Source organism: Rana temporaria, chromosome 3 (assembly GCF_905171775.1).
Source record: "Rana temporaria chromosome 3, aRanTem1.1, whole genome shotgun sequence".
Classification (NCBI taxonomy): domain Eukaryota; kingdom Metazoa; phylum Chordata; class Amphibia; order Anura; family Ranidae; genus Rana; species Rana temporaria.
This window is the reverse complement of record NC_053491.1, coordinates 85,317,115-85,341,793: the sequence shown is the minus strand read 5'-3', so window position 1 is coordinate 85,341,793 and position 24,679 is coordinate 85,317,115.

The window sequence follows — 24,679 nt, the reverse complement described above, 5'->3', positions numbered from 1 at the left end:
TGTTATTTGTCCATTATAATGGCTTTTCAAGTAGAACTTGTACCAATACTATAGTACTATTAACATTTTTACCTAAATGTGCAGTCAGAAATCTAAATACATTTGGATATTAAAGCTGCCTGTATGTTCAGCCATGCTGAGTGCCCTGGTTTTCTTGTATTGGTTTCCATATCAATGACCTGAAATAAGCAATCTGCATGTAAAACTAAATTGGTTTCAAACTCCTGATTTGCTTACTGCTTCCAAAGTAGGACTAACATCCAAAACAAGGATAAGGAAAATTGAGTTTTCACTTCACAGAAATGTTGATGTTGACTTGGTGATCCCATAGATTTGTTTATCAACAAAGTTTTAAGATTAGCTTTAGGGTTATGTTTAGCTATATAGTTTTGGTTAGTATTAAGGCTCCAATCACATCTTAGTGTTCTGAATTGTGGGCAGAATCTCTGCGATTCTGTCCGTGATTCGAAATAGCAGCAAATTGTGGGACGCCCGTGCATTCCCTGTCTCTTCCAATGGCACTCGCAATTCATTGGGCGACAATCGCGGTAGAATTGCGCAAACAGAATTGCGGCACGCCTATCGCCCAAAAAGATTCTGTTTGAGCGATTTACTGCGATTGTCGTCCGATGAATTGCAGCAAAATCTCGCTGCTATTGGGGTGCCATTGAACGTGACAGGGAACACACACCTGCAATTTGCCGCTATTTCAAATCATGGGCAGATCAAAATGTGAGCGGAGGTTAGCTTTAGGGTTAAGATTAGCTTTGTTTATAAACAAAACCCTCAATCATGTCAGCACTGACTTGGTGATCATATGGATTTGTATGCCAATAATTTTTTTTGTGCAAATTTAACAGTCAGCATGACAAAATTATTAGTTAATTTTACTAAAATGTCAGAAGTTAAATTCTGAAAAATCCTATTGTAGTATTGAAGAAACAGGCTAGCATTTTCAAGAGGAGTGGTCATCAGTTAATCCCCATATATTGTATTCCCTGTGCAGATTTCTTTACGGGTTAGGGTAAATAGTTATTGGAGTTTTGGCTCTTATTTTAATTTTGAAAGCATTTTTTAAACATTTGTAGCCATTCATTTAGATTTTGCAATGCACCACTTTTGATTCTCAATACTACTCATTGGGAATGTGTTGCAAAAACTGGTACTTATATCTCAAACACATTTGAGATGCAAAAAGAATGCTATGTTTGACTTGATTCAAAGTATGATGCTCACCAACACAAACCTTTGCATTGAAAAAAGAGTTGTCTCATTTAGTCGGTGTAGCCCGTAACAACAAGTTCCTTCAATTGTCCTTCTAAAACTGCAATATGAGTATTAAATCTAATGAGCTTATCTGGGCAGTACACAGTGAGACTTTGATGAGGGAGGCAAATAGAATGTCTTGCTTATATTGTTTTATATGATATATGTTATAATATACTATAAAGCAACATTCCATTAGGAAACCAATATAATTTTTTTTGTGCTGCAGCTGTCAGGGGTGTTGGGAAATGCTATATATTCCACAAGTTCTTGTCCCTTGACTTGCTTCTGACATAGGGTACAGTAAAGCATCATAATTTGTTGACAGATGACTATGTGTGGCATGAAAAATGTATTCAATTACTTCCCTTTCTTAGGCCTTTCCTTCATTTCAGCTCACAGTTTGGAAAGCATAGCTGATTTACAACCCGCCAAGATCTGCTGATTGAAAATCAGATCTCAGTGTGGGTCTCCATTGCCTATTGTCATGCAAGGTAGAACATAAATAATGGCCTATAGTATATTTTAAGTATCACTTTTGAACTCCATGGCTATGTAGCTACAGCTTCATAATTACTTTTTAGGTAAGAGTTTCAAGTCACATATATATACATGATTCAAAAAAAAGAAAAACAAGGCAATACAGTGACAGTTAATCATTACTCCAGCATATCTATAAATTAAACAACACGTAATAGCCCTAAAGCTCAAGTGCACGGGCATAAACATTACAAGCAGTCAATACATTTTGCTGTAATAATAACAACAACAGTGTTTTGATAAAGTGGCTGTATCATAGAAGTATAAAATTATTATTACTAGTTTTAAAAATGCATGTTGTACTTCGCAGGAGCAATACCAAGGAACAGGAAATCATAATTGCATTGTGCTTGGGAAAGCAGTTCTCTCTTTCATAGATGTGTTTTATATGAAAAAGGTTAGTGCTGTTTTCTTTAATGTTTCATAGCATTTTAGATTTGTATAGAACAAACAATAACCTTAAGTGGCTGATCTGATCTCCTCCAGATGAGGTTGGGGGGAATAAAGGTTGGCCACTAACGAGTTATAACTTGTACAAGTCCAACATGTACAATATTTCACAAATAGTCATAAAAGCTCAGCAGAAAATATTAAGAAGATTAAAAGATATTAGACATGTGTATATAATCAGCTGTGGACATGGAAGCTCAGACACAGAGACTAGAAAATCTTTTTGTGGGCCTTGTCAACTACTAGTATATACTCATTGTTGTTATAGCACACAAAAGCAAAGTAAAAACTACTCCAGTAAGGAAGAATCTTACTCCAATATCTCTGCAGAAACTCACATTTCTGGGAGTATTGAACTCCTGTGTCTCTTTTGGCACTCAGTGGTTCCCCCTGCTGACTCCTACTTCACTATAGGTACAATAGTCAACCAGAGCAATCACTCAGCACAGAGGGCTATGGAAGGTATAGAGTTCATGCTCTAAAACCATGCCATGTGCAGATATCCTTTTAGGCCCGGATTCACATAGAGCGGCGCATCTTTAGACCGGTATAGCGCATCTCATATGCGCTATGCCGACGTAAATCAGTGAGGCAAGAACAGTATTCACAAAGCACTCGCTCCCAAACTTGCGCCGGCGTAAAGTAAATTGGCTGGCGTAAGTAGGAAGGTAGTGGGCGTGATCTATTAAAATGAAGCGTGACCCCATGTAAATGAAGGGCCGAACGAACGGCGCATGCACGCACATGCTCAGAATCACGTCTCATATACTCCCTAAGATACGACGGCTCAATGCCTATGACGTGAACATAACCTACGCCCAGCCCCATTCACGTACGACTTACGTAAACTACGTAAAATACGACGGCTGTTCCGACGTCCATACCTTTGCATGGGCTGCGCCTCCTATATGGTGGTTTAAACACTTAACGCCCGCCGCGCGCCTATTTACATCCACAGAATGGCACGTACAGGCAGATGGGCGTATATATACGTCCCTGCCTTCTAGCGGGTCGGGGGTCCGATGGGGACCCCCTCTCCTGCGTGCGGCTGGCGGCTTACCTCGGGGAGCGATCCGGGATGACGGCGCGGCTATTCGTTTATAGCCTCCCCGGAGCTGAAGAACGGGGAGAGCCGTATGTAAACACGGCTTCCCCGTGCTTCACTGTGGCGGCTGCATCGATTGAGTGATCCCTTTTATAGGGAGACTCGATCGATGACATCAGTCCTACAGCCACACCCCCCTACAGTTGTAAACACACACTAGGTGAACCCTAACTCCTACAGCGCCTCCTGTGGTTAACTCCCAAACTGCAACTGTCATTTTCACAATAAACAATGCAATTTAAATGCATTTTTTGCTGTGAAAATGACAATGGTCCCAAAAATGTGTCAAAATTGTCCGAAGTGTCTGCCAGTCACGAAAAAAATCGCTGATCGCCGCCAATAGTAGTAAAAAAAAAAAATTAATAAAAATGCAATAAAACTATCCCCTATTTTGTAAACGCTATAAATTTTGCGCAAATAAATCGATAAACACTTATTGCGATTTTTTTTAGCAAAAATAGGTAGAAGAATACGTATCGGCCTAAACTAAGGACAAATACATTTTTATATATGTTTTTGGGGGGATATTTATTATAGCAAAAAGTAAAAAATATTGCATTTTTTTCAAAATTGTCGCTCTATTTTTGTTTACAGCGCAAAAAATAAAAACCGCAGAGGTGATCAAATACCACCAAAAGAAAGCTCTATTTGTGGGGAAAAAAGGACGCCAATTTTGTTTTGGAGTCAGGTCGCACGACCGCGCAATTGTCTGTTAAAGTGACGCAGTGCCGAATCGCAAAACCTGGCCTGGGCATTTAGCAACAAAATGGTCCGGGGCTTAAGTGGTTAACTTTACGCCAGACGTAGGCCTTACGTAAACGGCGTAGATTACTGCGACGGGCATAAGTACGTTTGTGAATCGGCGTATCTTGCTCATTTGCATATTCGACACGTAAATCAATGGAAGCGCCCCTTGCGGCCAGCGTAAATATGCGCCCAAGATACGACGGCATAGGAGACTTACGTTGGTCGGATGAGGCCAAAATTCAGGCGCATCTTCTATTAAGAATTAGGTGCAGAGATACGATGGCGCATCTGTGCACTTACGCGGTGTATAAGTAGATACGTCGGCGTAAGTCTTTCTAAATCCGGGCCTTAATGTCTAATTATATCAGGTATAGTAAATCACAGAAAATGATAACATAACATTTAATAACAATAATGAATATTGGGCCAAATCCACAAAGATCCGGCGTAACGTAAATGTTTCCATTTAAGTTACACTGCCTTAAAATTTCTACCTAAGTGCCCGATCCACAAAGCACTTACCTAGAAATTTTCGGCTGTGTAACTTAAATTCCGCCGGCGCAAGGCGTTACTCTTCAAATGGGGGCGATTCCCATTTAAATTAGGCGCGCTCCCGCGCTGGCCGTACTGCGCATGCTCGTGACGTCATTTTCCCGAATTACGTTACCCGGAGCTTTGTGGATCGCGTCGGGTCAATAAAGTTGCGTCGGGGAAAAAAAAATATACGGCGGGGAAAAAAAATAAAAAAAAAATTAAAATCGCGTCGCTGGACAGAAGGGTCCAGTACTAACTTTACACTTTGTAAAAGCAGCCCTAATTTTGCGTTTGCAAACTAAAACTTACGGAGAAAAAACGAAGCTGAAAAGCTTTGTGGATCTCCGTAAGTGCTAATTTGCATACCCGAGGCGGCATTTCGACACAAAATGCCCCCAGCGGCGGATGCGGTACTGCATCCTAAGATCCGGCATGTCGGATCCTCTGCCTAACTATGGAAAACTGATTCTGTGGATCAGTTCCATAGTTAGAAACAGGGATACGACAGCGTATCAGTAGATACGCCGTCGTATCTCTTTTGAGGATTTGGCCCATTGTTCTTAAAAGGGAAATGTGAGCAGTTTTTCATTTTGTTTTTATCAAAATGTTCAATTTACAAAAAATTATTTGAGCCAAGACTGTCATTGACATGCTTTCTGAGTATGTGCCACCACATCACCCTGGGCTCACAGTATAATACTGCATAGAGCAGCATTGATGTCATAATGCGGCAGTATTGAAGGCCATCCACCATTAACATTTCAAAAAGAGGAAGAGTGCACTGATATGCATATAATCAGCAAGAAGACTTGTGGAAGACTTGTGGAAAAAAGTATAAACTGTAGAAGGTGATTTTTAAACTAAAAAAGTAGTCCTTGGGGGAGGGGTAACAAATAAATATGAAAATGTAAAATGATGCAGGAGACAAAACCTACTGTATTTTTACATGTCCCATTTTCATGATTTACAGGACCATGGTTTCTTCAAATACTTTTGATCTCAATATGCTCCTTAGTTTGGATGACAAAACAATTCTGAATATTATTACTGTTATTCTTTAACTACGGGTTGATTCACTAAAACTGGAAAGTGCAAAATCTAAGGCAGCTGTGCATGGCAGCCAATCAGATTCTAACTTCAGCTTGTTCACATAACCACTTAAGGACCGGACCAATATGCTGCTAAATGACCCAAGGGGTTTTTACAATTCGGCACTGCGTCGCTTTAACAGACAATTGCGTGGTCGTGCAACGTGGCTCCCAAACAAAATTGGCGTCCTTTTTTCCCCACAAATAGAGATTTCTTTTGGTGGTATTTGATCACCTCTGCGGTTTTTATTTTTTGCGCTATAAACAAAAAAAGAGCGACAATTTTGAAAAAAATGCAATATTTTTTACTTTTTGCTATAATAAATATCCCCCAAAAACATATCTAAAAAAAAAAATTTTCCTCAGTTTAGGCCGATACGTATTCGTCTACCAATTTTTGGTAAAAAAAATCGCAATAAGCGTTTATCGATTGGTTTGCGCAAAATTTGTAGCGTTTACAAAATAGGGGATAGTTTTATTGCATTTTTTTTTTATTTATTTTTTTACTACTAATGGCGGCGATCAGCGTTTTTTTTTCGTGACTGCGACATTATGGCGGACACTTCGGACAATTTTGACACATTTTTGGGACCATTGTTATTTTCACAGCAAAAAATGCATTTAAATTGCATTGTTTATTGTGAAAATGACAGTTGCAGTTTGGGAGTTAACCACAGGTGGCGCTGTAGGAGTTAGTGTTCACTTAGTGTGTGTTTACAACTGTAGGGGGGTGTGGCTGTAGGACTGACGTCATCGATCGAGTCTCCCTATAAAAGGGATCACCCGATCGATACGCCGCCACAGTGAAGCACGGGGAAGCCGTGTTTACATACGGCTCTCCCCGTTCTTCAGCTCTTGGGAGCGATCGCGACAGAGCGTCAATAAACGAATAGCCACGCCGTCGTCCCGGATCGCTCCCCGAGGGAATCCGACCGCCGAAAGTACCGGGGGGGTCCCGATCGGACCCCCGACCCACGTCTAGGCAGGCACGTACAGGTACGTTTCTGTGCCTGTCCGTGCCATTCTGCCGACGTAAATGTACATGCGGCGGTCGGGAAGTGGTTAAGCTTTGACAGAAAAAAATGGAAGCTGGTTTTTCTACAAAGCTGTACCAGAATAAAATATTTCCAGTTTCAGTAAAGCAAGTCCTATGATTACATTTTGTAGTGGGCATAAATGTAGATCATTAGCCAAGTAAAAGCTACACTCTATCCAAAATAAAACAATGAAATCCACAAATTAGAGCAATAACCTCATCAGGGCTGGGATTTATCTCAGTATTGCTGTACAGTGCCAGAGCACCTCACTGCCAAGATCTCCTCTTCTTAAATGTTCTGGCAATATGAGTTTCAGATTTTCTAGGCTCCACTATTTTGTTGACTCAAGACCCCCTCCATCAGTCAGGTGGCTGTCACAATAATTTTTAAGTCACGCCTTCTCTTACTTGAGAAGGGGGTTCAAGAGAAAGAGGTTGCTGGACATGCTGTGGTCTCTGTGCACAGTCTGGCTTTAGCACTGTTTCAAAATGTTCTGGTTCCTGGGCTGTATTATTATTTTAATTAATCAGTTTATTTACTGCATGAAATTGTTTAATACTTTATTTCATTTTAATACTTTATTTCATTTTAACTTTATACTTCCCTTTATACCACTTCATTAAAATGAACATCCCTTTTGTACTACATTTCTCTGAACATCCGCGGACCAGTTTCAGCAGACATGTTCGGTCGTCTGTACAGCCGAGCGGACAGGATTCCAGCGTACATTTGCCCGCCGGGCCTTTTTCGAGCTGGCAAATATTTCTAAACATGTTTAGAAACATGCCCGCTGGAATCCTGTCCGGAATCCGGTCCTAATTTTAAATCATGTAATATATTTTCTTGACTTTTTTTGAACATTTTTATTTTACCATATTATAAAACAATTTGTAATGTTTGATATTAGGTTGAAAAGTAGATGAAAGATGGATAGCCGCACTCCAAAAAAAACGTGCAGGTTGTCTTTTATTTAAATGAACAGCAAATACATCACCAAATCATAAAACAGGAACAGGGGAACAGCCGACGTTTCGCACAAGACTAGTGCTTATTCATGGCTAACATTAATAAGCACTAGTCTTGTGCGAAACGTCGGCTGTTCCCCTGTTCCTGTTTTATGATTTGGTGATGTATTTGCTGTTCATTTAAATAAAAGACAACCTGCACGTTTTTTTTGGAGTGCGGCTATCCATCTTTCATCTACTTTTCATGCTTGCCCAGTGCACTGCCAGCACCCTTGGAATCCTGTTTTAAACGTGTGACCATATAGCAGACCCACCTAGAGCAGTGACTCTCTTTCTTGTATTTGATATTAGGTTACTGTCGTTTATACATAAAGGGGTTCTAGAAACTTTATTCACACAAACCCAGTGACTTATTAATTGACTTTTTACATAACTGACCTTTGTGGATGCCAAGTATGACATTTCAGGATTTATCAGGACTGATTAGTGTCACTATGGAGCCTGGCAGAATGTGACAACAAGACGGTTGGTTTTCAATGATAACATTCAAGGATGCTACCCAAAAAATGGATGAATTAGTCTGGAAAATATTCAAAGGTTTAAACTAAGAAAATAGCACAATATAGTTTGACGTTATTCATTATGCATGAACAGTTATTTATTAATGCTGTTGTGTTAATGTTGCAATGGTGTTGATACTGAGCTATTCTTTAACAGATCTATAGTCCTTGCTCGTGTGTATTCAAGTGAGTCGTGAATAAATTGTGTTCTATGTTTATAATACCTTACCTCTGAAATAGTACATGTTTTGTGAAGTATGCCCTTGGTTTCTATGTTATTTTCTTTACCCTGAAAAATTTACTTTATAATCTAGACCCACAATTATTTCTGTATAAAGTTTCAGTCCCTTTCACTTAAAGTTGCTTGGTCTCTGTATGTTACCTAAGTACCTGCCCATTCACTCCTGTGACAGAAAACTGAAAGAATCACAGCTTGCACTGGGATAGACTGATTAGATTTGTGAAGTGTACATTCATGAGGTTTACATCCATGCTCCTTACCTTCTGTTTCATATTAGCAGCCAATGCTAGCACTCCTTCTTAGTAATTCCAGTTTATATGTTATCAGTTGTTTGGGATACAACCTTAAGACTCCTCCTGCTGACCAAGCTTTACTACAAAAATCAATATTGGACAGAGAAACCAATGACTCCAGTAGAAGACCAGCAAATTGACCCTTCCTGAGCAGTCGTAAGATGGCAATTTCACTGGTTACAGTGACATACTTTAGCATGAGAGAGGTAAAAATTGACATTCTGCTTTGAAGGAAGCTCTTTTTTTGGTACAGTGAGTCACTAAAAGAAATGTTTGTGGGTATACATATTTTCTTTTTTAACCACTTGCTTACTGGGCACATAAACCCCCTTCGTGCCCAGGCGAAATTTCAGCTTCCGGAACTGTGTCGCTTTAACTGACATTTGCGTGGTCGTGCGACGTGGCTCCCAAACAAAATTGACGTCCTTTTTTCCTTACAAATAGAGCTTTATTTTGGTGGTATTTGATCACCTCTGCGGTTTTTATTTTTTGCGCTATAAACAAAAAAAGAGCGACAATTTAAAAAAAACATATTTTTTTTTTACTTGTTGCTATAATAAATATCCCAATTTTTTTTTAAAAAACTATTTTTTTTCTCAGTTAAGGCCGATACGTATTTTTCGACGTATTTTTGTAAAAAAAAAAAAAAAATCGCAATAAGCGACTGGTTTGCGCAAAAGTTATAGCGCCTACAAAATGGGGAACAGAATTATGATTTTTTTTATGATTTTTTTTTTTACTAGTAATGGCGGCGATCTGCGATTTTTATTGAGACTGCGATATTGTGGCGGACGTATCGGACACTTTTGACACAAATTTGGGACCATTCACATTTATACAGCGATCAGTGCTATAAAAATGCACTAATTACTGTATAAATGTGACTGGCAGGGAAGGGGTTAACACTAGGGGGTGAGATCGGTCTCCTCTCCTCTGAAAGCACGTGGAGCTCTGTGCTTACACACAGAGCTCCACGTCCCTGCTGTATTACCGACGATCGTGTGTACCTGGCGGACATCACGGCCGCCAGGTACACGCATCGGCTCTTCGGCGATGCGCCGGGACAGTGTTTACCCGCTGCGCGCCCCCCAGTAGCGCGCGGGTAATGCAAAAGGACGTCTAAAGACGTCCACTCGGCACTTGAGAGCCGCGCTGTGGACGTCTTTTGTCTATAGCGCGGATCTCAAGTGGTTAAAGCGGTAGTAAATCGCACCTTAAAAAAAAAAACTGCAAGACAATGGCATAATGTGCTAGTATGCATTGCATACTGCTACACCGAACAGGTAAGTATAGCATGTTTTTTTTTTTTTTATAAAGATAATTAACTAGTAGCCGACCGCGCACCGTCATTATACGGCGGCAGGTCGGCTCTCCTGGGCGAGAGCCCGTAGCTATACGTCCTATCGTATAGCCGCCACTAGGGGGCGCGTGCGCGCCGCCGGAGGCGCGCGCGCGCGCTCCCCGCTCGCCCCCGACTCCCGTGCGTGTGCCCGGCGGGCGCGATCGCCGCCGGGCACACGCGATCGCTCGGTACAGAGCGGGGAACGGGAGCTGTGTGTGTAAACACACAGCTCTCGTTCCTGTCAGCAGGGGAAATGCTGATCTTCTGTTCATACAATGTATGAACAGAAAATCAGTGTTTCCCCTAGTGAGGCCACCCCCCCCCCCACAGTAAGAACACACCCAGGCATACTTAACCCCTTCCCCGCCCCCTAGTGTTAACCCCTTCACTGCCAGTGGCATTTTTATAGTAATCTAATGCATTTTTATAGCACTGATCGCTATAAAAATGCCAATTGTCCCAAAAATGTGTCAAAAATGTCCGAAGTGTCCGCCATAATGTCGCAATACCGAAAAAAAAATCGCTGATTGCCGCCATTACTAGTAAAAAAAATATTAATAAAAATGCCATAAAAATACCCCCTATTTTGTAAACGCTATAACTTTTGCGCAAACCAATCAATAAACGCTTATTGCGATTTTTTTTACGAAAAATATGTAGAAGAATACGTATCGGCCTAAACTGAGGAAAAAAAATGTTTTTTTATATATTTTTGGGGGATATTTATTACAGCAAAAAGTAAAAAATATTCATTTTTTTCAAAATTGTCGCTCTATTTTTGTTTATAGCGCAAAAAATAAAAAACGCAGAGGTGATCAAATACCACCAAAAGAAAGCTCTATTTGTGGGAAAAAAAGGACGCCAATTTTGTTTGGGAGCCACGTCGCACGACCGCGCAATTGTCTGTTAAAGCGACGCAGTCCCGAATCGCAAAAAGTACTCTGGTCTTTAGGCAGCAATATGTTCCGGGGGGTAAGTGGTTAAATATCACTTTAAGTTTCCTTGGCTGACCACTGCCTCTATGGTCCCCAACATTGCCTGTTTCTTTGTGCTTCTCAAAAGAGCTTGAACAGCACATCTTGAAACCTTAGTTTGCTTTGAAATCTTTCCCTGGGAGGGACCTTGCTGATAAAGGATAACTACCTTGAGTCTTGTTGCCGTGGACTTGCCATGAAGTATGACCTGTGCCACATCATATATACTGGATGTGGCACAAGCATACATTTGCCATTCACCCCCCTTTTTGTGACATGAAACTGTCTTCCACAACCTCATCTTAGTTACAGAGCTTGGCTGTTCCCCACCCAGTTTTAAGCCTGCTACATAGTTTCTGTTTAAGTTATTGACTGTGTTTCAACCTACATATGAATTTGGTGGTCTGTAGCACCTGCTTGGTATAGTTGGTTAATCATACACTTGACTCTATTCCTACCAAAAAATCCATGACTTTGTGCAAGTGTACAAAGGGTACAAGTGTGAGAACTGGTGCTGGTTTGAAGCCAAAGGCTACTCACACCAACTATTGATTTGATTTAGATTTTTCTTATGTTAGATCACTATTTTTTAAATTGATAAAAGTACACAATTGATATACAGTATCTAACCAAAAGTGAATACACCGCTCACATTTTTGTAAATATTTTATTATATCTTTTCATGTCACAACACTGAAGAAATTACACTTTGCTACAATATATCACACAGCTTGTATAACAGTGTAAATTTGCTGTCCCCTCAAATTAACTCAACAAACAGCCATTAATGTCTAAACCACTGTCAACAAAAGTGAGTACACCCCTAAATGAAAATGTCCAAATTGGGTCCAATTAGCCATTTCCCTCCCCGGTGTCATGTGACTTATTATGTGACTTATTAGTGTTACAAGGTCTCAGATGTGAATGGGAAGCAAGTGTGTTAAATTTGGTGTTATCGCTCTCACTCTCTCATAATCAGAAACTTCCTGATAGATCACCTCATGCTGGACCTTTTTGCAAGTATAACTAATTAAAACATTGAAAATAAGTGCCTATACGTTTTGAAATCCAGTAATGCACTGTCTCACCCTGCTCTGCACCTGCTCAGCTGCTTCTATTCTTGGCACTGTGCCTACAAATCAGAGCCACTAGGGGCAGATTTCTAGGTAAGTGCTTTGTGGATCGGGCACTTAGGTAGAAATTTAAGGCCTGTGTAACTTAACTGCTGAAAGTTAAGTTAGGCAGCGTTTTTGAGAATTTGGCCCATTGTCTCATCCTAGCTACCTGATATTCCCTCATTTTCTCTCTTTTTCACTCTCTCTCTCTCTCTCTCTCTCTCTCAATGACAGGCTGTGAACTTCAGCACTGTAAATCTTCTGTCAGTCTTCCTCTCTATCACAGTCAAGACATACAATCAAGACTGGAAATGCACATATTTCAAGAAAGTGACATATACAGTACTGTTTGAGACATAGGAGAGGGGGAGAGTTCTCAAAAGGAAGTGACTGCTCTGGGCTTCAACAAAATGGTGGCCTCCAGAATATTAAAATTAGAATATAAATTGGTATCAAGCTGTTATGGGTAAAGTTAAGTAAAGTTAAGCTTTAGGGTGGTAAAAAAAAAAAACTAGCAAAAGTTTTTGTTTTTATCAGACAATAAGGTGAAGTTGAAGGTGAAATCAGGTATTTTGACAGTGAACTCAATTTTCCAACATCGTAATCATCAAAGAGATTTTTCCTTATTTTAAAAAGATTTTACCTTACTTCCTATTGTGTCTCAGGAAAGAAAAGTTAATGGAAATCAGACAAATCTTGGCAGAGTTTTAAAAATCCCCTTCTATATTCCAAAATAAATTATTATTATTAATATGCAGGAATTATATAGTGCCAACAGTTTGAAATGCTTTACAAAATCTTTGTACAGTTACAGTACAATGCAAGACAAGATGGTTAGGGGGGCTGTGCGCATAAAAGCTGATAATCCAAAATCGAGGGACAAGTGATTCAAAAAGTAATTACTCTGAGGGAATTCGTTAATATAGAAGGTAAGAGTTCAGTCTTGTGATTCACCCACCCAAGCTTAACTGGCTGGGAACATGTAACCAAGTTTCAATATTGCAGCCTCCTATGTAGGGATGAGCTTCTGTTCCACGAACAACAAACAATTAGGGGTGTTTGCGGCAAATTCGAAAAGCTGCGGAACACCCTGTTAAAGTCTATGGGAGAAATCTAAAGTGTTAATTTTAAAGGCTAATATGCAATTTATTGTCCTAAAAAGTGTTTGGGGACCTGGGTCCTGTCCCAGGAAACATGTATCAATGCAAAAAAAAGTTTTAAAAACGGACGTTTTTTCAGGAGCAGTGAATTTATTAATGCTAAAAGTGAAACAATAAAAGTGTAATATTACTTTAAATTTCGTACCGGGGGGGGTGTAAAGTCAGCATGTGAAAAGGCGCATGTTTCCCGTACATAGAACTGTCCCTGCACAAAGTGTCATTTCTGAAAGTAAAAAGGCATTTAAAACCAGCTTTGCGGCTCTAATGAATTGTCGGCTCTGGCAATTCAGAGATGATTCATTCATAAAAATTTCCCTGGGAAAGACCGGGCTTTCCCAGTGACGTACGAGGGTGCGTCAGAGGGGGTGGCGTCACGTGACGGGTGGCCGCTTCCCCAATATAAGAAATGTCACAGCTCCAGCGCGTCATTTCGCTGGGCTGTGTCCAGCAGAGAGAGGAGCTCGCCTGCTGCGCTCTGGACGGATGGATCTTCTCATCGCTGGACCGGACCGCTGATCACCCGTCGCTGGAGAGATCATCCGTCACTGGATAGAAGACAACGTTGGAGCAGGGGGGCCGGGCCGAGAGTGGATTCACATCGCTGGATTATTATTATTGTTTTTTTTTATTAATAAAGGGTTTTTTTCTACGGTGTCTATTTGTTTTTTTTTAACTATTTACACTTCCTTCGTGAAATGGTAGAGGTACAGTGTACCCCATTACCAATTCACATAGGGGGGGCCAACCACCGGGCAAGGGTTGTGGGGATGAGGCCCTTGTCCCCATCAACATGGGGACATCCTCCCCATGTTGAGGGCATGTGGCCTGGTGCGGTTCAGGAGAGGGGGGCCGCACTCTGTCCCCCCCTCTTTTCTGTGGCCAGCCAGGTTAACGTGCTCGGATAAGGGGTCTGGTGTGGATTTTTGGGGAAACTCCACGCCATTTTTTTTTTATTTGGGGTGGAGTTCCCCTTAAAATCCACACCAGACCTGAAGGGTCTGGTATGGATATTTGGGGGGAACCCCACGTCATTTTTTTTAAATTGACGGCGGGGTTCCCCTTAATATCCATATCAGACCTGAAGGGCCTGTTAATGGAATTTGGGGGGACCCCCAGCTTTTTTATTTTTTATGAATGAATCATCTCTGTAATTGCCAGAGCCGACAATTCATTAGAGCCGCAAAGCCGGTTTTAAATGCCTTTTTTTCTTTCAGAAATGACACTTTGTGCATGGACAGTTCTATGTACGGGAAACATGCGCTTTTTCACATGCTGACTTTACACCCCCCCCAGGTACGAAATTTAAAGTAATATTACACTTTTATTGTTTCACTTTTAGCATTATTAAATTCACTGCTCCTGAAAAAACGGCCGTTTTTAAAACTTTTTTTTGCATTGATACATGTTTCCTGGGACAGGACCCAGGTCCCCAAACACTTTTTAGGACAATGACTTGCATATTAGCCTTTAAAATTAACACTTTAGATTTCAAATGTTCGAGTCCCATAGACTTTAACAGGGTTCTAATGTTCACACGAACATTTGGTGTGTTCGCAAGTTCTGATGCAAACTGAACAGGGGGGTGTTCGGCTCATCCTTACTCCTATGTTATCTTTCTGATTATAGGAACCTAGATGCTATCCAGACCTATATCTAACAACCTTACTCACTGTACTACAAATGTGTTTTATCTATCACTTGACAAAATGGCAGAAAGTATAGAGATTTTCCTCTCGTTTCCTCCTCTGTCAAAGATATGGAAAAATATTTAAATGGAGCATTACATGGGTATTGGAGGACATGGAACATGGAACTTTGTGGTAGTTATATTCAGAGCACTTAGGATAAAATATTAATAAAACATACTTTGCGTGTCTAAGTTTGTGAAATAGTGTGGTTCTGAAAAAAAACATAGCTGTCAGGAAGGTAGGACTTATGGCAATTTCTGTTTTTTTTTTTTCGTTATGGTGACGTCAGAGCTGCTCGCTTTAGGACATCACAGTTAACCACTTCAGCCCCGGACCATATTTATGGTCAATGACCAGGCCACTTTTTGCTGTACGGCACTGCGTCGCTTTAACTGAAAATTGCGCGGTCGTGCGACGTGGTTGCCAAACAAAATTGGCGTCCTTTTTTTCCCCACAAATAGAGCTTTCTTTTAATGGTATTTGATCACCTCTGCGGTGAAAATTTAGAAAGAAAATGACTATTTTTTACATTTTGCTGTAATAAATATCCCCCAAAAATATATAAAAAAATAAAATTTTCCTCAGTTTAGGCCGATATGTATTCTTCTACATATTTTTTGTAAAAAAAAAAATCGCAATAATCGTTTATTGATTGGTTTGTGCAAAAGTTATAATGTCTACAAAATAGGGGATAGATTTATGGCATTTTTATTAATATTTTTTTTTTACTAGTAATGGCGGCAATCTGCGATTTTTATTGGTAATGCGACCTTATGGTGGACACTTCGGACACTTTTGACACATTTTTGGGACCAACGGCATTTTTATAGCGATCAGTGCTATAAAAATGCATTGATTACAGTAAAAATGTCACTGGCAGGGAAGGGGTTAATACTAGGGGGGTGAGGTTAATTATGTTCCCTAGGTGTGTTCTAACTGAACGGGGGTGGTACTGACTAGGTGAAATGACAGATCGCTGTTCATACATTGTATGAACATGTGATCAGTCATTTCTTCCCCTAACAGGACCGGGAGCTGTGTGTTTACACACACAGCTCTAGGTTCTCGCTCTGTAACGAGCGATCGTGGGTGCCCGGCAGTGATTGTGCTCGCCGGGCACGCGCAACGCCACCAGAGGTGAGCAGGGGGCGCGCGCCTTAAAGATGTATTAAGGTGAAAAAACATGAATGAAAGGATGCATTAAGGTGAAAAAACATGAACCGTTACAACCCCCTTTAAGCCTACTAAGGAAATGTGTTCAAGATGCTCTGCACTCACAGAATGTCCTCATGACTGAGGATATCTCATGGGGAAAAGAGATTACTGTGGAGGATAGGGCCTGAAAGCAGTTTTTATTTTAAATAGCTGCTAGAGGACAATAAAAAAAATCAAAACGTTAGGCTTTAAATTAGGGTTGTCCAGATACCGATACCAGTATCGGTATCGGGACCGATACCGAGTATTTGCGGGAGTACTCGTACTCGCGCAAATACCCCCGATACCTAAATAGAATACTTCCCCCCCTTTCCCCCCCCCCGCCGCTGCCGCCGCATCGCGCCGCCGCATCAAGGGACATGGCTAGAGGGACATTGCTGCATATGTGAGGGACATGGCTAGAGGGACATTGCTGCATATGTGAGGGACATGGCTGCATATGTGAGGGACATGGCTAGAGGGACATGGCTGCATATGTGAGGGACATGGCTAGAGGGACATTGCTGCATATGTGAGGGACATGGCTAGAGGGACATTGCTGCATATGTGAGGGACATGGCTAGAGGGACATGGCTGCATATGTGAGGGACATGGCTAGAGGGACATGGCTGCATATGTGGGGGACATGGCTGCATATGGGGGGGACATGGCTGCATTTGGGGACACATTTTAAAAAAGTATCGGTATTCGGTATCGGCGACTACTTGAAAAAAAGTATCGGTACTTGTACTCGGTCCTAAAAAAGTGGTATCGGGACAACCCTACTTTAAATATATTTAAAAATAGATACACTGGGGCAAAAAAAATTACCAGGTCAAAAAACTATCCTGAAAATTTAGGTATTCTATGTTCTACGCAATATTATTTTTAATGAATATATAAATGAATAAAAGGGCATTTTTCATAATTGTCTAAAGTTCTGCTTTAAATTTATTTTTAATTAACTTAAATTAATGCTAATGGGTTAACATAAATCAATAGAATTGAAACAACAAACAATTTTAATATTAGTTCAGCATTTGATTTGGGGACTGAGATTTTTAAACAGCTAGAAAAGTTTTTAATAAAAACATGAAATATTTTGCTATCTTTGCATAAAGGTAATGACAATCCTTTAATAGCCATTCTTTACATTTTTGAATGATCTTGGATGACTTATTAGTTTATAATAAGCAGCAGATGTATTTAACTGCAAGGAGAAAATAAATTAGAAATATTGATTGTAAATGCTATCTGAAATAATGTCTCTTTTGATTAATTGCTTATTCCTTAGCTCTGACCTAGAGTCTTGTTAATAAAGCAGAACACTGATAAGTGACAGTAAATGTTTCGGAATAATAGGTAAGATACAGACTTGCTTTGTTCAGCCACCCATTTTAAATTATGAGAATTTTAAAACTTAAAACTTATTTCTCCTAGTAAAAACAAACCAGATTCATGATTTCTGCATGTTGTCTTTATTAAAGCAGATGTATAGTGGTTTTAAACTTATTTGTATTTCATGATTCTAATGCTCAGATTAATTATTTTTTTAACATTTTTGCGCTTTTTTAGGGCCGGTGTCAATGGGTATTGGGTTTGTGACAATAACATGAGTTTGACTTCATTGTATAGTAATGCAAAACCCAACTGACACATAATCCACTTGACACCAACCCTTAGTCAAGCACAATATGACATTTTGCATTGTAATATAAAGTATTCCTAGTCCTCTGTCCAACTGATAGGTGTAGCTGTGCTGAAAGAACAAAGGAGCTGAAATGAGTCACACAGTGCTGTGACTCCTCACTTTTCAGACTATTAAGTCCAAATATTTAATAAGAAAAATGGAGGTGTAAACAAGTTGCTTTGCTTCTTTTTTGAACAGCTACAGTGATCTGGGAACCCATTGCCATGTATTAAATGTTTATTTGTAAAACAAGGATGTTATATAGATGGTGAAAGGAAGATATAAATGTCGAAACATTTTAAAACTTAAAGGATATGTAAATGTTTGTTTTTAAAATACTTATCTCCTCTGTGCAGTTGGTTTTGCATAGAGTGGCCCGGATCCTCCTCTTTTGGGGTCCCTCAGTGGCCCTTCTCTTCTCGTGTGCCCCTGCTGGATAGCCACTCCCCCTCGGGGCAGTCATGCGGGCTCACTCCCGTGTTCTGTTGCTGCATCCATTGGCACAGACAGCAGGACTCTGCCCCGCCCCTCGTCATTGGATTTGATTGACAACAGTGGGAGCCAATGGCTGCACTGCTATCAATCTGTCCAATCAGAACCCAAGAGCACTGGTGCGCTCGTTCCCATTGTAGGAAAGACTGTGTTCCAGTAAAAGGGGGGGGCTCTGGGGGGTTGCTGCATCACAGAAGGTTTTTAACCTGAATGCATAGAATGCATTCAGGTAAAAAAGATTGAGGGTTTGTTTACAACCCCTTTAACCACTTGACACCCGCACGCCGTCATATGACGTCCAAAACGGGGACCTGTTATCCTGGGTGGACGTCATATGACGTCCTGGGCTTTGCGGGGGGGATATCTCAATGATGCCTGCACCCGGAGGCATCATTGAGATATCATTTTTTAGCGGCGGCGATCCTGCGCACCGTAAGAATGATCATAGCGGCGGTTCCGCCGCTAGATTGTTCTTACAGGCGGCGGGAGGGGACATCCCCCCCTCCCGCCGCCATCCGGTGCTTCTCCGGGCTCTCCCGTCCCACCGGGGGCCCGGAGAGATGATCGCCGTCCGCCGGATGTTTGCCATAGAGAAGACTGGTGACCATCTGGTCACCAGTCATCTCTATGACCGTCGGAGGCCCGGGCGCGATGTGATGACGTCACGCCCGGGTCCCCGTAAGTAAACAAACCGCAATTGCGGCTAGTTTGAATGAGATCTGTGAATTTTTTTTCACGATCTCATTCTTTCCAGCCTGCAGGAGAGATGTGGGGTCTTATTGACCCCGCATCTCTCCTTAAAGAGGACCTGTCACACACATTCCTATTACAAGGGATGTTTACATTCCTTGTAATAGGAATAAAAGCGATTGAAAAAAAAAATGTAAAAAAAAGTGTAAAAAATAAAGAAATAAGTAAAATAAAAAAGAAAAAATAATAATAAAAAAATTAAAATGCCCCTGTCCCCGGTAGCTCGCGCTCAGAAGCGTACGCACACGTAAGTCCCGCCCACGTATGTAAACGTCGTTCAAACCACACATGTGAGGTGTCGCCGCGTGCGTTAGAGCGTGTGCAACAATTCTAGCACTAGACCTCCTCTGTAACTCTAAACTGGCAACCTGTAAAAAAATTTAAGTGTCGCCTATGGAGATTTTTAAGTAACGAAGTTTGGCGCCATTCCATGAGTGTACGCAATTTTAAAGCGTGACATGTTAGGTATCTAGTTACTCGGCGTAACATCATCTTTCATATTTTACCCAAAAAATTGGGCTAACGTTACTGTTTTGTTATTTTTTAATTTATGAAACCATTTTTTTTACAAAAAAAAGCCGTTTGAAAAATTATTGCGCAAATACGGTGCAAGATAAAAAGTTGCAATGACCGCCATTTTATTCCCTAGGGTGTCTGCTAAAAAAACATATATAATGTTTGGGGGTTCTGAGTAATTTTCTAGCAAAATAATGAGGATTTGTACATGTAGGAAAGAAGTGCCAGAATAGGCCCGGGAAGGAGGTGGGTTTTAAAGCCCGGTATTGAAGTGGTTAAAAGTAAAACATAGACCTCAAACTATATACCCTTTATGGGCAAATATATGTTTATTACATTTTCTGAATATTCTGGAACAAGTACAGCTAGTAGCTGTATAACCCCAGCAATGCTAAATTGTACATATTTTACAGAGCATATAGGACTCAAATTAAGTTGTATCAATGGGGTGGGTTAGATATATCAAAATGGCCTCAATGCTTGAGATCGTCTGCTGATTTATTACACATGTTATGGAAATGCCCAAAATTGTTTAGGTACTGCCAAAAAATTGTTGATACTATTAATAGGGTTTATCAAACCCAGATACAATTAGAACCTAAACAATGCCTACTGGGTTATTTAGAAAAAAGAAATATACATACCAGCAGTTGGAACACCTATTAATAAGATGTAATTCATAGCACGGAAGATGATTGCACAAAAATGGATTTCCCTGGGTATTCCTATATATGAGGAATGGCGGACGCAGGTTAATGACACCTTATTAAAAGATTGGCAGGTGTACCGGAATAGGGGTCTGCTAAATAAATTTAATGAAATGCGGGAACCATGATTTGTGATGCTGGGTATGATACCCTTCAATATAGCACCAGATGAAACTGCGGAGGTGGATAGATTTTTTGCCAGTTATAGAATGGATGGGGAAGAATAAATCGGGAAGGGCAAGAGGAAAAGAAATAAAGATAAATATGTATATTATCTGCAGAAATAGATAATAGCTAACTACTCTAATGCCCTGTACACACGATCGGTTCATCCGATGAAAACGGTCTGATGGATTTTTTCATCAGATATCCGATAAAGCTTACTTTCATCAGTCGTGCCTACACACCATCGGTTAAAAAAAACGATCGTTTCAGAATGTGGTGACGTGAAACACAACAACGTGCTGAGAAAAACGAAATTCAATGCTTCTGAGCATGCATGGATTTTTAACCGATGGACATACCCACAGACGATCGTTTTTTTCTATTGTTTTCTTAACCATCAGATAATTTTAATTTTATTTTTTTTTAATTTTGTTCCTGTGAACTCTCAATTTGAGATCCAAATACCTGTCACTATTAGTGTAGCAAGCCATCATTAGGCTGAAAAAAAAACAGAGAGATAGCAAAATTGTTAGGTGTGGCCAAATCAACTTTTGAACATCCTTAAAAAGAAAGAACGCACCAGTGAGCTCAGCAACACCAAAAGACCCGGAAGACCACGGAAAACAACTGTGATGGATGACCGAAAAATTATTTCCCTGGTGTAGAAAACACCCTTCACAACAGTTGGCCAGATCAAGAACACTCTCCAGGAGGTCAGTGTATGTGTGTCAAAGTCAACAATCAAGAGAAGACTTCACCAGAGTGAATACAGAGGGTTCACCACAAGATGTAAACCATTGGTGAGCCTCAAAAACAGGAAGGCCAGATTTGAGTTTTCCAAATAACATCTAAAAAAGCCTTCACAGTTCTGGAACAACATCCTATGGACAGATGAGACCAAGATCAACTTGTACGAGAGTGATGGGAAGAGAAGAGTATGGAGAAGGAAAGGAACCGCTTATGATCCAAAGCATACCACCTCATCAGTGAAGCATGGTGGTGGTAGTGTCATGGCATGGGCATAAATGGCTGCCAATGGAAGCATTTGGCTGAATATGAGCAGATAATATTGCCCGAAACACTTCAGAATTCATCCTGCCGCTTTTGTATTTATTGATGATGTGACTGCTGACAAAAGCAGCAGGATGAATTCTGAAGTGTTTCGGGCAATATTATCTGCTCATATTCAGCCAAATGCTTCAGAACTCATTGGACGGCGCTTCACAGTGCAGATGGACAATGACCAGAAGCATACTGCGAAAGCCACCAAATAGTTTTTTTAAGGGAAAGAAGTGGAATGTTATGCAATGGCCAAGTCAATCACCTGACCTGAATCCGATTGAGCATGCATTTCACTTGCTGAAGACAAAACTGAAGGGAAAATGCCCCAAGAACAAGCAGGAACTGAAGACAGTTGCAGTAGAGGCCTGGCAGAGCATCACCAGGGATGAAATCCAGCGTCTGGTGATGTCTATGCGTTCCACACTTCAGGCTGTAATTTACTGCAAAGGATTCACAACTAAGTATTAAAACGTGAAAGTTTGATTTACGATTGTTAATCTGTCCCATTATTTTTGGCCCCTTAAAAAGTGTGAGGCACATATACAAACAAATGTAATTCCTACACTGTTCACCTGATTTGGATGTAAATACCCTGAAATTAAAGCTGAAAGTCTGCAGTTAAAGGACATTGGGCCAGATTCTCAGAAGAGTTACGACGGTGTATCCCAGGAAACACCGTCGTATCTCTGTTTTTTGGCCCGGGTATCTATGCGAGTGATTCCTAGAATAATTTTCGCATAGATACGGCCAAGTTCTGACAGGTGTAAGTGACTTACACTGTCGGATCTTAAATGTAATTCGCCGCTGGCTGCTAGGTGGCGTTTACGTTCAGGTCTCATTTGACTATGCAAATGAGCCTGATAGGCCGATTCCCGAACGAATTTGCATCGCGTACTCGTCGCTTACGTCGTTTCCGTAGGCGTAAGGTTACCCCTGCTATATGAGGGGTAACCTTACGCCAGTCCGCCGTATGCCATGTTAAGTATGGCGTCGGGTCCGCGTCGTCTTTTCCCGTTTGGTACGTCGTTATCCTAAGTCGTTCTTGAATACGACTTTACGTCAATGACGCACACGTCGGCATCATTTTCGTTGTGAGCTGGAGCATGCGCACTGGGCTATTTTTCAGCTGGTTGTGGTTGAAGAATACGGCACTTGCTCCAGTAAGTTGCGGTGGCGTAGTGTAAATGACTTACACTACGCTGGCGCCGTATCTACGAGAATCTGGCCCATTGTGTTTGTTTCATTTCAAACCATTGTGGTGGTGTATAGAGCCAAAAAGATTACAATTGTGTTGATGTCCCAATATTTATGGACCTGACTATATAGTCCCGCTGGTCCTCAGAAATGCGGTGCTGGTGAAAAATGTCACCATCCAGTAGTGTATAGCATACCTGAACATTTTTTTGCCACTCAACCATATTCAGTTATGTGGTTAACATGTATAAGTTGGCCTCAGCCTTATTTTGAAAATAATTCCTTATTTTTACACATTCCTTTACAACAAACAAATATCATAGGCCTTGTACTCACGACCGGATCTGTCCGCTGTGTCTGATGGACAGTTTCCGGCGAACAAGGCTGATTTATGTTTTGTTCCGCTGGCTTGTACACACCAGCGGACCAAATTCCCGTCGTACCGGAACGCGTGCACGTAAACCACGTACGACGTCACTATAAAGGGGAAGACCAAAGTTAATGGCGCCGCCCTCTGTTCCTCTTTTGCTAGTTACGGGTTTGCTCGTGTTAGTAAAGGTTTGGTTAGAGCTGATTCGCGCTTTTCGGTCTCCACGCTTTTACAGCTTGTATTCACGGGTTCAGTGCGTGTGCTTGCGGGATCGTAGTTGTCATTCGGCTATAGGCTTGCAGGTTGTTTCTGCTTTTGCAGTTGCGTCCTGTACGCTCGCATCTGTTTGTCACGCGTTCCTCGCAGGTAGTGCTGGATTTGCGAGTGCTTTCTGTTGGAGTGTGTTCTTGACTGACCAGCCGGCCGGTTTGAAGCCATGACGGAGCAGCAGCGTCAATTTTCGCGAGTTGGTGCTGTTTATGAGATGGCTGCTGGATATGTTTATCATTCCAGTATTTTGGCCAGAAACAGGGGGCGGAGGCGTTTCTGGACCAAGAATTGGTTGCGCCAGCGTGACCAGTTCTCACATATGCCTCTGCTTAGGGAACTCCAGGAGAATAATCCTAATGACTATAGGAACTTTCTCTGCATGACGGACCCCGTATTCAACCGTCTGCTGGATCTTCTGTCCCCCTATATCACGAGGCAGGACACTGTGATGCGCAAAGCCAACACAGCTGAGCAGAGGCTTATTGCCACGTTTCGGTACCTGGCGACTGGGAGGAGCCTGCAGGACCTCAAGTTCTCGACAGGCATCTCTCCGCAGGCGCTTGGGGTCATCATACCGGACACGTGTGCTGCCATCATCAAAGTTCTGCAGGAGGAGTATATTAAGGTAAGTTTCCTCATTTTAACCTCACAATCTGTCTTTAATAATGTGGGCAACTAACTATTTATTTTATTTCCCAGATATGCTGTGTGTTTTTTAACTAACGTTCCCTTTTCTCCCTATGCATGTTGATATAAGCTGTCCATGTTTTATTCTTGGCCTACCTGCATATTTGTCCCTTACCCAATATTAACCTGTCCAGCATGCTATCCTAGGGACAAACCCACCTTGCCAATTTCTAAAACAGGACATTTTGGTTTTTCAGTTCCAACCCCCCCCCCCCCCCCCTCAAAACTTTTTTAGTCCCCATCAGAGGGCTGTGGAGTCTCTTAATTAAGTGTCCCTATATATTTCATTTCCCATATTCTCCCTGCACATTTTTCAAATGCAATTTTAATACTGTGAAGTAGCACAAGGATGCTTGTAGGATTATGTTTTCAATGTTTATGTGCCAAAGTACTAAATCTCTTTATTTGTTTGTCCCCACAGCTACCCTCCACACCACAGGAATGGCAGTCTGTGGCTTCCCAATTTCCCCAGCGGTG